This window comes from Carassius carassius, chromosome 1, assembly GCF_963082965.1.
Source record: "Carassius carassius chromosome 1, fCarCar2.1, whole genome shotgun sequence".
Classification (NCBI taxonomy): Eukaryota; Metazoa; Chordata; class Actinopteri; order Cypriniformes; family Cyprinidae; genus Carassius; species Carassius carassius.
Window position 1 is genome coordinate 26,514,776 of NC_081755.1, and position 14,435 is coordinate 26,529,210.

The 14,435-nt window shown below is 36.8% G+C and overlaps 1 protein-coding gene across 1 annotated transcript in view; it reads left to right on the plus strand.

Annotated features, from left to right (window-relative positions):
- The first annotated feature begins 3,247 nt into the window (after window positions 1-3,247).
- The window catches only part of spop (speckle type BTB/POZ protein), an 85,841-nt gene continuing 74,653 nt past the window's right edge, over window positions 3,248-14,435 (plus strand). The window contains exon 1 of the mRNA XM_059553276.1: window positions 3,248-3,367. The gene's annotated coding sequence lies outside the window, so the exon portion shown is untranslated. The remainder of the gene's footprint in view (window positions 3,368-14,435) is intronic.

The window sequence follows — 14,435 nt, forward strand, 5'->3', positions numbered from 1 at the left end:
TAGGGCATAGGGTTGAGAAGGGAATTCAGCATTCATTTACAACACCAGAAAGTTGTTCATTGTGTTTCTTAATTATGTTCGCATGCGTTATGTAAATGGCATACTCCCGTAGGCTATATATGCTATTCATTCAGTCAGCGGCTTCCTCCACAATGTCATTTCTCCAAAATGCTGCTGTAATGAATCTAAGGACTAATAGACTATTTTTAAACCATGTTGTTTTGCTTTATTTCATGTTTGTTTCATTAAAGATTCCCTCTTATGTCATACTCCGGAGTTCCTGTGATTGTTGACATGCTTAAGTATATAGATAGGATATTACGTATAAATATTTAAAGGGTCAGTGCACCCAAAAATTTTAATTAGCCTGTGAATTATTCATCCTCGAGTATGCAACTTATCATTGCAGTGGGCGGGTGTTTTTGTTTAACAGTCCAAAACATGTCAAATAAAGCAAGCGCAACCATAGTAAAACGTGCCTCACACGGCCTCGGGCATGAATAAAGGCCTCCTGTAACGGATCCATGCATTTTTGTAAGAAAAATATCTATATTTCAAATGTAATAAACACTTCTCTCGAGGGTGAATAAATCACAGGCTCCTTTTCATTTTTGGGTGAACTAACTCTTTAAAAGGAAAGATTTAAGGTAGAGCTGTATAAATACACCAGTTTGTGATACTGTTCTTGAATGTTCAGTAAAAGCATGGTTTGAATGCAGAACTATGTTAGAAAAATTGGAACTTTCAATCATATTTGGCTAACATTGCTTTTGGGAAACACAACCCAGAGTAGCATGCCAGGACGTTTTTTTTTTCTGTGGCTCCATGCAGAGTCAGTCACGTGAAATTTATGGTTCATATGATTGGCTAAAAAAGTCTCCAGAACTGAGTGCACATGAGAAAAGACGGCAGACAGCCAAAGAACTGCCACTGAGATGAATGGGAATGGCAACGGATAGCCTTCTCCAAGTTTTATAGACCTCCTTGGTACTGTCAGCTAAAACGGAAAGTCATTTGAGAAACAAAGCAAGTTATTATGTTTTGATGAAATATTAAGAAGACAGATATTGTTTTCTTTGCAATATGCACCAATGAATCGTTCACAATAAGACCGGGGGCAGGAATATATATTAAGAAAATAAACAGAGACCATTTTGATTCATGTTGATTAAAAGATATGCTTAATGATGAAAATGACCATTGAACATTATGACTATCAAAACAGTATTACATTAATCTTGATGGCATGAATGTTTCAGCTGTGTACTTTGTGTTTGAGCTCTGCATTAACATATAATTTTCACTCTTGTGAAACACCCTCAACTAATGCTGTGAGTGTCAAGTACTGTTAACAGTGTAATTTGTGGATGGGATACACTGGCCTTCAATGCTTTAATTGGTGTCACATATTAACAACAGAACTCTAAACAGCATTCAGATACCAAGAACTCTAGTTCAACACTATTACCACAGTTAATGGGATCATAAGGGTAGACTAACTTGTTGTCATCAAGTAAGACAGACAAACGTTTAAGTCACCATTCAGAAAAATATATAATTAGGAATATATTCAAAGCTGATTACCTGCACCTCAAGGCCACAGCAATACCGAGTTCAGTAAAGATACTATCTCCTGTGATATTTCTTTCATACAATTAATTAAACAAGATTTTAATATATACAATAACAGAGAGCTGTTCACTGAAGAATTGTTTTTCTATGGCATCACTGCAATAAGATTCTTTTGGAATCTTACTGAGTGTATGTATAGATTTTTGCTAACACTTTTCATAAAGCCTTTATATATGCATTATTAAGGGTTATCAAAGAGTACAATGCATTATAAATAGGCCTTTTCAGAAAGTGCATTGTAATACATTATATCTTGTTGTAGATAATTATAAATGAATTTAAAATGATACAGAAACAATGAACTAATAAGAGTTAGAATGTATTAACTGTGGTTATAATTATTCATGAGACTTTACAATGCATTATAAGGTGGTAAATATAAAGGCATAATTAATGTACTAAAACTACTTTTATAATTCACTATACAAAAAGGCTTAAAGTCTCACTGATTTTTTGTTTATTTTTTTTTCCAAAAACAGATAGTTTGAGTACAATATTGCTAAATTAACACGGTTTATTAATATCAAAGTTTAAAATATCACACAGTTTATGCTATAATTCACAGAGCTTTACATAGCCATAAAGAAAAATTTACAATAGCAAACACATAAACATTAAAATTATATAATTTATGTTTTTATTTTATGATATAGGCAGGCACATTTGCGAAACTTCTATGACAAACAGTGAGTCTAAGCCGCCTGTTTAAGTTTAACAAACAGTGACGTTCATGAGGCTGTGCATATTTTTCTCTTTCCCTTGTGTTTTTAAATATTATTCCCTTTTTTCTTCCTTCCAACTCTTTTTCATCTTTATTTTATTTTTTTACAGAGTCATTTTTTATGAACATCTGCTGGAGCTGATTTATGTCTCCCTTCAGAGGCTGAATTGGAAGAAGAACACATGCATCCAGAAACACCCAAACACCACACTCCTATAACCTCATGGATTAGGGGAAAAACACACAACCTGTTGCTGCTACCCACCCACTCTCAAACTAATGACCTTTACAGAATGACACAATCGGTGAGATAGAAGGAATGATAAACTGAAGTGAAAGAGGAGAGAGAGAGAGAGAATTGCTTGTTTATTCATTTGTGATAATTATCACATGCAGTCAAGCCCTAGCAATAAATCTTACCCATCATAAACATTCCGAGAAAGACATAACGAGAAAATCTGGTCACAGAAAGATATTCAGATGTTCAGACATCACAGTTTACAAATAGATAAAAACGATTGTTAACTATAACTATAATTTGCATTTACCGGTAAAGTAGCCTATAATTCTGGTAATTTTATCCAATTTCCTGGTGTTGCTGTGTGAAAGGGGCTATTGTTTTCATGCAGTAATGCAAAAATAATGACAGATAAACAGTAGAATAAATACATAAAAATATATTAATACAAATAAAATAGGGTGTTAGTAGTTATTACTTATTTAATAAATCGGAGCACACTTTGACATAAAAAAACATATTATAGACAGCTAGCCTATTTACATTTCTCTCATACATTTTACTGAAACCCACAGATGACAGGGACAATAACATGAAATCAGATCAGAAGTATATGGATCTGTGATTTAAAATAGTAATTATGTTCAGCTATTAAACAGCGCACGCCCGAGTGGTACGTGCGCGCTCCCGTCCTCCGTCATTCATTTAACCCGGACGTGAAGCCGCTCTATAGGAAAATATCAGATACGGTAAAACAGCTTACCTTAAGAAAAAAGGTAAGTGTATAAACGCGACACACACCACAACACTCCAGCATGAGTCATATATTTCGGTTTTAGCTGTCAATGAGCTTCGTAGGAGTGAAAACAGCGAGTTTAGAGGATCTGTGTCGGTTATATTTCAGCTTGTTGCAGGCTGCTGTTGTGGTGCTAACTAGCTTAGCCTCTTGTTGGGCTTGCCAGCCTTTTTACTTTATGACTCTTATGTAACAGCTATGTAACGTGATTTTAGTAAAGCATTTCTGTGTCTTGATAGTGGAACATTTTAACTTTGCAATTATGGAGGGTTTGTAGTCAAATTAGTGATGTTTATGACAACTGTCATGCTATAAATAAGCAGACCTGCTCTTCCACCTGCTTCATTGTGTTGTGTTTACTTTCCTTTTTGCACTAAATGTGTTTTGTGTGGACATAGGTGATGTTAAACGCCCGGTATGCGTTTGAAAGGTGTGTTTTTATGGTAAGGTGTCCTGTCACATTCACTGCAGTACTCGAGTATTGTTTTAAATGCTTGCAGTTTGTTTTTGGGCAGAGGCCTGGGTGTCTGTGACACAAGACTTGCGAAATACTGATCCCGCATCAACTGTGAATGGAAGAGTCGTACTGCGCTTGCGCCGTGTACACCTCCAGCATCCTGCCAGATAGTGGGCCGTCGTTGTGCGCATGCGCATTGCGGCGCTGCAGGGGCGCTCTCTGCCAGAAAGTTAGCCAGGTTCATGATCGCGTTCACGCAGACGTGTTGAATGAGTTGCTGCATTGCAGAAATTAGGCACAGCTGACAAGTTGGGCTCCCTGGGGTGATTGTGAAGCGGTGGTTTCAGTTCAGCTCTGGGTCCCCAGCTGGTAATTTATTCAGGAAAAATTTGATGTAATGTTGAGTTTGTAGGAACACACTTCACTTTAGCACATCAGAGCTGGAAGAAGTGTTTTAGACACACCTGTGACACAACTAATATGACTAACCCCTATGTGATCAGTAGCAAAAACACCTGCTCTGCCACTTTGGGAGAAAATTTAAATGGGAGCGTAAATCAACACATTTTGCTATATAAACCTTTTGCACATTCTTCTCTTGTACATCCCTGCTCATAATATTTATTAAGTCTACAATATACTGTCCTGCACATTTTATTTCATGAGCATTTATTTATTCTTTTTATCTTTTTCCATACCATATTTATATATGATTTTCTTGTGTTTGTATTCTTGAATAATTGCACTGTCCACGGAGCGGACCTGACTTGCGTTTAACTGCTGGTCATATGCTCTCCATATAACCATGTATGTGACAAATACAAATCTTCAATCTTGTAAATGTTCTGCACAGTTGGAGTTTACAGAATTAGATTTTTTGAGTTTAATAGCTTTTAGTGCATGGCCATGTATGTTTACATTAAATATAAATATTGTGTTAAAGACACTTCTGTTAAAAAGTTTAGGGTCAAGAAATATAATATATAGCTTTTTTTTTCCAGCAAGGATGCATTAAATTAAGTTACTGTAAAGAAATGTGTGTGTGTGTGTGTGTTTGTGTGTATGTATTATTTTTTTTTTTCATCCTTCAAAAATTCAATTTTTTTTTAACTATAAAGAATTTTACAAAAATGCATGATGGCCTTCCTAAAAATATTAATCAGCATGTCAGATTTGAACATTTGATATTAATAATGTTACTTGAGCAGCAAATCATCATATTAGAATAATATCTGAAGGATCATGTTGAAGACGAGCCATTGCTGCTGAAAATTTGGCTTTGCCATCACAGGAATAAATTGTTTGACAAAAGTATTAAAGTGGAAACTTTATTTTGAATTGTAATAATATTTCTTAGTTCATAGAAATTTTCAATATCTTCTAGAACCCAAATTTTGAACATTAGTGTACATTAATTTATTTATGGTAATATTTGATGATGTGATTTAAGCGTTAACTTAAATCCCTTATAAATATTGGCATTTTCTGTTCATTTGCATGAAGTTGAGCATTCTTTTTAATTTTGCTCTTTTGTCAATCTCAGAATCTCTAGTGCAATCCTGCCATGTAACTCCCATAGAGAATTTAATGGAAAATGCCCGCTCACCTTTTTGCTAGTGGCCTCATACAGTTACAGAGAGAAATTGTCTGAGTGTGTTGGAGAGTGATGGAGACACAGACTGTGTGAACATGCTCAGGTAATGCAGTTCTGGAGATGCATGTCCAGTTCTTAACCCCAGCTATGAAATAATAATGAAAGTGAAATAGTGAAACTCCTGAGTATGCTGCTTGTTTTAAATACGTCAAACCTCTGCCATCAGTTTTTGCACTCACGTCACATTCTTTATTTCCATATTTATCCTGCCATTTTAACATATGTCCTGAAATCAGTCTGACCCACTTCCCACTGTTTTGAGAATTTTAAAGAGCTGTAGTCGGTCTCTCCTTGTTTATGATATTCATGCGAGTTCTGCATTGTCTGTCTTCTATAAAATAGCACAGTGAATCTTGTATTTGCATCTTTAAATCTATTTTGAATAATTCTGCAGATTTTTGTCCATTGGGACTCATTTTAGCAGCCAAGCTCCTGGCATTTAATTCTAGAATTTAATACAATTTATGATATTAGATTTGTTTTTTAAACTCTCAAATCTCTCCGAATAGTTACATGTAAATTTTGTTTACACCAATAACACTCTTAAATCTGTGGCTGTTATGAGGAATCTGGGGTGTCTCAGCAGGTGTGTCAGAAATGACGAATTCTTTCCCTTAACTATCAGCTGTGGAAAATGGGGCTGATGGAGCGTCTCTGAATAAACTCTCGCATTACGCACTGATTAAAGTCCAGCGTAAATGTGATGGTTTCTTTCATTTCAGAGAGATTTACTACCGCAACTGTGGCTTGGCAGTTTCCGCTATTCGAAAATAAAGTAATCCATCAATTAGTCAGCAGCTCCATCAAAGCCAAGATATTACGCACCAAATTGCCTCGAATGATGAACAGTTGTAATTTATGAACAAACCAGAGACCAGGCAGCAGACTGAGAAAGAGAGAGATTGCTGTGCTGAAATATTCAGATTGTTCTTATAATTTTTTAAAGCTGTTGTTTTTAAATAATCAGTAATGCTAACAGTAGTAAATGGCTTGCTTGGGTGTAATAAACATGGATCTTTATTTGTTTAATAACTCCCTGATAAAGTGTGTGCTTAAAATTAACCCAATGAACAATCACATATTCACAATGTCTGAATCATATGCTAAACGACAGCTGGTGGTTTTGAAAGAGGGAGCAGCATAAAACACAAACTAAAAATGTTTAAGTAAGAGTTCACCCAAAAATGAAAATGTGTTGACATTTGACTCACCCCCAGGCCATCCAAGATGTAGACGAGTTTGTTTCTACAGATTGGGAGAAATGTAGCATTAAATCACTTGCTCACCTCCGCAGTGAATGGGTGCCATCAGAATGAAAGTCCAAAGACGTTCTGCTTTCTCCAGTAAAACAATCATCTTGTCTGAATCAGTTGAGAAATATGCACAGATCAAGCACTGTTGACAAGTGAAACATTCAACAAATATTCAAACAAATATTTTAGTGGATTTTGATGTGAGAGGACAACTGAGGATGGATTTATTTATTTTTTTCACTGGAGGAAAAGAAATAACGGTTTATTTGTTTATTAACGATACTTCATTTATGGACTAGAGTCACATCCGTTTACTTGTGGGTTATTGTTTAATCAGATGATTGTGCTCTGATTCTGATGGCACCCATTCACTGCAAAGGATCATTTGAGCAAGTGAAATAAAATTGCTCTAATGACCTCTTGAAACAAACTCCTCTACATCTCGGATGGCTTGAGAGTCAGTACTTTCTCAGCAAATGTTCATTTTGGGTGAACTGTTTGTTTTACACAGTTGACCAGTTAATTGGCAGATGGAGCTGCATTAATGGCAAGGCATTGAGGTTTGACTTGCTACTGTATTTCTTGATAAATTGTGGATATTTATGTTGCAGTAGCTGTTTGAATGTGAATGTTGATGAGTAGTTTTCTTCAGGTATTATCGACCTCATTACATTGTACAGTAACGTTGTTATAATTGAAAATAGCAGAGGGTTATGGATAACAGAAAAAATGCCCTGCACCTGTTACTGTAGCAGTTTACTAATCACTTCTATTTCAGCTGAAGTGGATCTGAAGTTAAATTAAGCTCGGTTTTATTCTGTGTATGTTATTTTTGAGGTTGACCCCTGTAAGATGACGCGTGAGATTCTACAATGAATGGTTTATGAAGAGAGGGCCGGTTCAAGAGTGTGTGTGTGTGCATGTTAAAGATATTGGAGTGAAGGCGTCAGGATGTGTGGGTGAGAATAGGCTCATTTTTCACACAGACGGTTGCACTGAGGACACGTAGTGGCGATTGAATTCGTTTACATGAGAGGATGGAAATTGAAATATGGATTTGGGTCGCAAATGCCTGTGTGAGCTTCCATATAAGGGCTAAAACATTTTCCTGCTCCTCGTCTGTGTCTGTGCACACATCAGATTGTACTGTGTGCGATAGGGCTGCTCCGATCACGATCTCAGTTGTTAACTGAGAAGATACGCAAATAAACGCTGAAAATGAAGTGGATTTGCGCAGCTTCTCCGTTAACAACGGCTCTATGTAGTAACAGCTGCTCTATGTGAAATCATGCACCTGATACCGCTGATTAAAGAACCGGCTTTACTGACGAGATGCACATAACGATTGGCCGGTCGTGATCGGCACAGCACTAGTGTGCGATCATATTAAGATGTAAAGATCCACAGAAAGGTATGAACTGGATCTGAGTGCCTGTTTGGGTGGACTTATTGTGTGCAAATGGTAACCTCAGTAATGAATATTTTCCCTTGTTCTTTTCATGGAGACACTCTAGTATACGGTTTCTCCCTCTCCCTCCCACGCTCTCCTTGTCTTCTGAATTCTTGTTGCCCTCGTTAGTATTCATGTAGACATAATACACTAAAAACATAAACCGATTGGACTGTAGTTTACCATCTTTTGTAGCATTTATTTTTCCTGAAGTTCACTCATAACCTCAAGGTTACTTGCATGGAAAGTGTGATGTTTTTTAACTTGTCTTGGACCATTAAAATTAATATCGCTGCTGTATGTTTAGGTCATTTATTTAAATCACCTATGTTATGATTGTTCAGGACAGGGCAGGTCACGTAATACTGAATGGACTAGGAATCAGCCAATAAATAAAATAGAAAATGACTGAATTAATAAAACAGACATTATTTTTGATTTTTTTGTTCCATTTCCCTTTTTAAAAAAAAAGAAAAAAGTTAAAACATTTAAAATATGTTGTCTAATAAACTCCCCTTTAATTTCCAAGAATCAGTATGAAGACTGTTTTGATTTGTTAAATTCTTTAGGATAGTAGCCCCCCATTCAGAAGCAGCCCATTCCTGATGTATGGTGGATGTTAAGATGACTTTGTTTATTATGTTTGTGTGAATGATGAGAATTGCATTTTTTTTTCAGCTCTAGTAGTCATATTAAAGGTGCTCTAAGCAATGCCGGGAGTCGTAACTTCTTGTTGACGTTCAAATTGTTGACAAAACGGAGGCTAGCTAGACCCTCCCTCCCCCTCATCTGTGCACTAACCCCCCAAACCCCACCCCAAATCTTTCTTGTCGGTTATTGGCTGGAACAGTTTATGTTTTGTGGTGCGGGTGAGCCCAGTTTGTTTTTCTTGTTGTTTGTGGAGCCTGTGGTGTCTAGAGAGACCCCGTTTTTTTTACAGTGTGTTCAGGGGACAAGCAGCTAGCGGATAGTGAGGAGATCTTTGCTGGATGTGACAACAAATATTTTGGCCTAAAAAATGTGTGACATCACTTAGAGCACCTTTAAGATATTATGGCATGAATCGTTTAGTCCAGTATCACATGATACTGGTGCAGGTTATTGTAACTGAAGGTTGCGGGCAGGGTAGAGCTCAGATGAAATCGATAGTTCAGACTTGTAACCTTTTGTTTTTTGGCAGGACATTTGTGATGGGCAGAAAAGGAGGGTGCCAGAGGGGAAGCAGGTGGCCGTTTGACTGTTTGATATTCAGGCATCTATTGATTGAGATTCTAGCTCACGAACAGCCACTAATGGTCTAACACACGTGCGCACACACACACATGCTAACTTATCAGAGAGCTGTACAAGACATTTAAAGCTGTGTCCAAAAAGGCAGTTGCCTTCCTGTCCAGACAGCCATTGACTTGCCTGGCAGCATTTTTGAATGAAGGCACCAGACTGCTTTCCGATTGTCATGTATAATGATCTAAAATACACTGAAGTGAGCTTTAGAAATATCCAAGGGATTATGTAATGATTCCAGTGCTTATTTGTCATTAGAAATGGAATCAACATGTTGAAAATAAAAAAATTAAATTGATGTTTATAAATTAATTTACTACTTATAACTGCTCCATTAGACGTCATTTTTATTAACCAACCACTGACCCACACACAGGATTGTGGGACATCATAGGGTGCATAGAATATATCGGTGCTAAAAATTGACCAGGTGGAGGGATCTAATTGGCAGGATGGATTCAGACTTGCCTTGTCATGCCATTTTACCTTTTTATTGTTCAAGTTTCAGTCACAACATTTTAATACGTAGTAAATTTCAGTTTGCAGTGAAAATAGAGGTATGAAAAATCAGGAAAGCATGTATGTTTGCTTTAGTAAAATGTTTTTTTTGTGTGTGTGTGTGTGGCTGTGCTGTATATCTGTCTCTCCCTTTCTACAATATGGTGTGTTTCCTCACTTGTGTGGTAATGAGCTTGATGAATATTCATGAGGCAGGGCTGTCGGCAGCATGTAGATCAGGATTCCTGTTAAACTGATGTGCTGGAGTATATGAAGGTGCAGAATAAATCCATCAGTGACCTACGTGCTCTTTAAAAATGGTTCAGAGTTTGCTGAAGAGCATTATTTTTATATATATATATATATATATATATATATATATATATATATATATATATATATATATATATAATTATTAGGGTGTGCCATATCATACCGTCCACGATGATACTGGTATAAATTTTTACATGATAAAAAAGTGTCCTATCCGATATCAGTGATATAGCGACGCAATGACGTGTGGTGGATATACGTTCCCTAGCGCGCACAACAACAACACCACAAACCCAATAGGTGTGTTCGACTTAAAGCAGTGCTACTTTGACTGATCGTTGTATGACAATGTATCGCAAGAGGGTTTCTAGAGCATATTTGAGCGCACATTCAAAAATAGGCGAGGCGCATATCTTTAGTAAAGCAGCGTGGAGAGAGGGGAGGGGGCCGGTGATTTCAACTAACATCCTGAGGCCAGCTTAAAAAGATGGCCTGCCCTTTGTCACAAGCTTATCAATTGCACGTTTTAAGCCTTGCCAAAATAAACATTCAAAAAAGAGAGCCGTGCAAAACCAAACTTAGCTCTTCTTCACTTCTTCCCATGCCTACACGAACTAATACACCTCACCAGTTTAAACATACAAGCACAAAAAGACATGAAAAGCTTAATTCAGCACCCGTGCGGTTCAGGGTGTGCATGCAGAAAACCGCGTCTCTTCTTGCTCTTGAAACGACGAATACATACAAAATTGTCAGCTCAAAAGTATACAAAAAAAAATGGTCTATGTCTTAAGTGAAAGTAAACCGTTGCGAAAGATATGGAATGTGTGTTATATATGATGTACTATCTCTTAAAGTGACTGCACCTAATTTAAAGGTACAGGTTGTTGGACATGCCACTAGAGGGCGCACTACCAAAATAATAATCGTGTGGTTTGATGACGCTAAAGAGAAGCGTGGAATGATGGGATTTGTTGTCTTCTACCCAACCGCTGATGGCCATCAATCAGAAGATATGAAGACGATTACCACTTGTTATATTATAATAGTATATGTTTTCTATAAAGATACGAAATCAAAACAACTCACCTCATTTAGAAAATGCAACACCGATATTGATCCTCGCTCTTTCTATCCTCTTGTCCCAAACTCTTTTTGGGTCATTTGGTTGGCTCGTAAGCTTACGTTTACGGGAGCTGTCCTTGTCGACAGAACCAGCGACAGACGGTAAACAGTAATTATGTTCCATAAATAAGTAACACAATCCACCATAATACGTGCAAGAAGTAAATAAGGACCTGCTTGAAGCAAGCTAGTGGTTTGCTGGACGCTAGACACTACTTCTGCATTTGTCCACGACACTGTTGTCATGTGGTTTCTACGTCAGTAAAGGCGGTAACAAAGGGTAACTTATGACATTGACATTGACAAAGGGTAACTGACAGTGTCAATGTTTAGAATGGGAATTTTTTTCATGATTTACAAGTAGTTGGAAACAGTAGAGATATTGTTAGTAATCAGCTGGACAAAATATATAACACTACCCTAGTGGTTTTTGGATATTTTATGGAAAATATCTTACAAATTGTATCTTTAATAGCTACTGTCAGTGTCCTTAATGTTAATCCAAGGAATTAAATGGGAGAAAACCACTCACCATTATAGCTTACAGGGAATCCAAAGTGCACCCAAACACCAGACCTGTTGGTTATTGGAGGATCTTCTATTTCTGGTCTGTTAAACGCATTAGCCATTTTGCAACGAGCCTTCAGCGCGTACTGAGTGAGCGAGCGCCTTACTCTGTAGTGGAAAACGTAGGTTTTAAGAACATGCTTAATGTAATTGAGCCCCGTTACAATATTCCTTCACGAGCCCATTTCAGACAGACCATAATTCCTGCTTCGTTCCAAAAAACATAAGCCCTACAGAGAACCAATTGAGTAAAAACACACTCAATATAAAGAGTTATAGAGTTCCATATAAAAAGTTACATCTTTGTATTTGTTCATAACTACTACAATAATATAACATTTTCATTTTTTTTTATAAGGAGCTGTTTTTGTTTTATACAGTATGCTGCTAAGAAAACACCATAGAAGATGGGTAAAGAATAGCTCCATCATTGTTCAATGTAAAAAAAACATTGAATTATCTGCCAATTTTTTCTTTTTGCTGTATCTAAAACGTACCGAACCGTGACACCATTGTATCGTATCGAACCGAACCGTGAATTTTGTGAACCGTTACACCCCTAATATATATACATATATAATATCGTATAGTTCATAAAAGGGAATTAATTGGTGTCTATTCCCCCTGTTTTTTTGTCCTTCACTATTTTCTGTTCTTCTTGTATTGTTGTTTGGTCGGCATTGATGAAACTTCTGTTAGGTTGAGGCTGTTTTACTCTGAAAGCTGTTCAGTAGAAAGCCAGACTGTGTTATTGTGCAAGTTGATATCGCTCATTTTCTACATTTTTCGTTTCGTCTGCTTTGTTCTGCGCCACTTGTCTCCTCCTGTCTATCTCTTTCTCCTTTCTCTCCCTCTCTGGATGTCAGTTCCTCTCACTCTTTCTCTCCGTGACTTTACTTGTCTAAATACCTGTCTCTCCTCCTCACTTTTCTCTCTCTCTCTGTCTCCCGCTGTTATGTGTCTAACTGCTCGTTAAGCCATCTGTAAAACCTTTGATCTCAAAGCTTTGCCACTCAGCAGCCAAACAGAAGAGTGTGTGTGTGTGTGTGTCTCTCTGACTTGGGTTTGTTTCACTTGTGTGAGAGATGAACAAACTTCAAGCGTGCATGTATTTAGCGCAGCATTTCTCTTAGAGTTTTGGAAGGAAAGTGCAGCAGGAGCCATATTCTGAAACGCTTAATAGTTTGTTTGAGCTTCATTCTCATAATTTGTGGACCTTGCAGTCTAAACTATTTGAATTGAAGCAAGGTATTTATACCAAGCTCATAAAAAGTATTCTCTTCAAGAATGAGTGACTTTATGAAGTTGATGCAAGTGTTTTAGGAGTCATAAGTGTAGGTCATAAGCATCACTTCTGACTGAATCAAAGCAAGGTTTGGGATCTTTAATAGCAGTCATAGTGAAGTGGAAAATTACCAGTGGAAATGCACCACTTGCTTCAAATTCCTGGTGGTTTATTTTAGTCTGTTATGGCTTTCTGGCCTTGTGTAGACTAGGATGTTCGCGGTTAAGAAATTTCCCCTGCGGTTATTATGGGTGGCTCAATAGCGCGATATGCCGTATTACCGGCGTTTTTAAAAAAATTTTTTTTTTACATAATTTATTCAGATTTTGCTGCATACAAAGCTCTATTGTTGAGTAATGTAGCATATATTGTTGCTTTTTTAACTGACAGAGGGACACGTTTTAAAACATTTTGTTTATTGTTAAATGCCAAACAGCAACAAGAACATGCGTTTTCCAATAGTTTTTAAAGAAATCAAAGAGTTCTAACATGTATTACACGTATTTGTGCGCGACTTTGGACAGCAGCGCAAATGTAGACTGATTATCGCGCCACCAATGACCCACCAGGACAGTGGATTCGCGCTGGAGTCGATGCACTCATGCAGAAAGCGTGTGAGCTCGTTAAAAACGCTTAAAATGGCTTAATGTACTAAGACAGTGATATTAACAGACCAAACTCTCTAAAAATCATCCTAATAAAGTATACTATCTATAAAAAAATCAGATGAGCCCTGAATATGAATGCAACTCATTTAATAACACGTAAAGCCTTTTCCTCCCATAAAAAAACGTTATAAGAAAATGCTTATTGTGGCTTAATGTACTAAGACAGGTGATTTTTAAAAACCAAACTCACTAAACATTATACTAATAAAGTATACGATGTAAAAAAAAAAAAAAAAAAAAACAGATGATCCCTGAATATGAATGCAAGTCGTTTAATAACACGTTAAGCCTTATGGTTTTCTATGAGAGGAAAAGGCTTAACGTGTTATTAAACGCGTTGAATTCATATTCAGGGGTCATCAGATTTTTTGTAGATAGTATTAGGGCTGCAACTAACGATTATTTTGATAATCTATTAATCTGTCGATTATTTTTACGATTAATCGATTCTTTATTTACTTATATTTTAGTTTTGCCCATTTTTTACAATTAAATTATTAACAAAGTCATTCAACACGGACTTTTTAGAGAGAT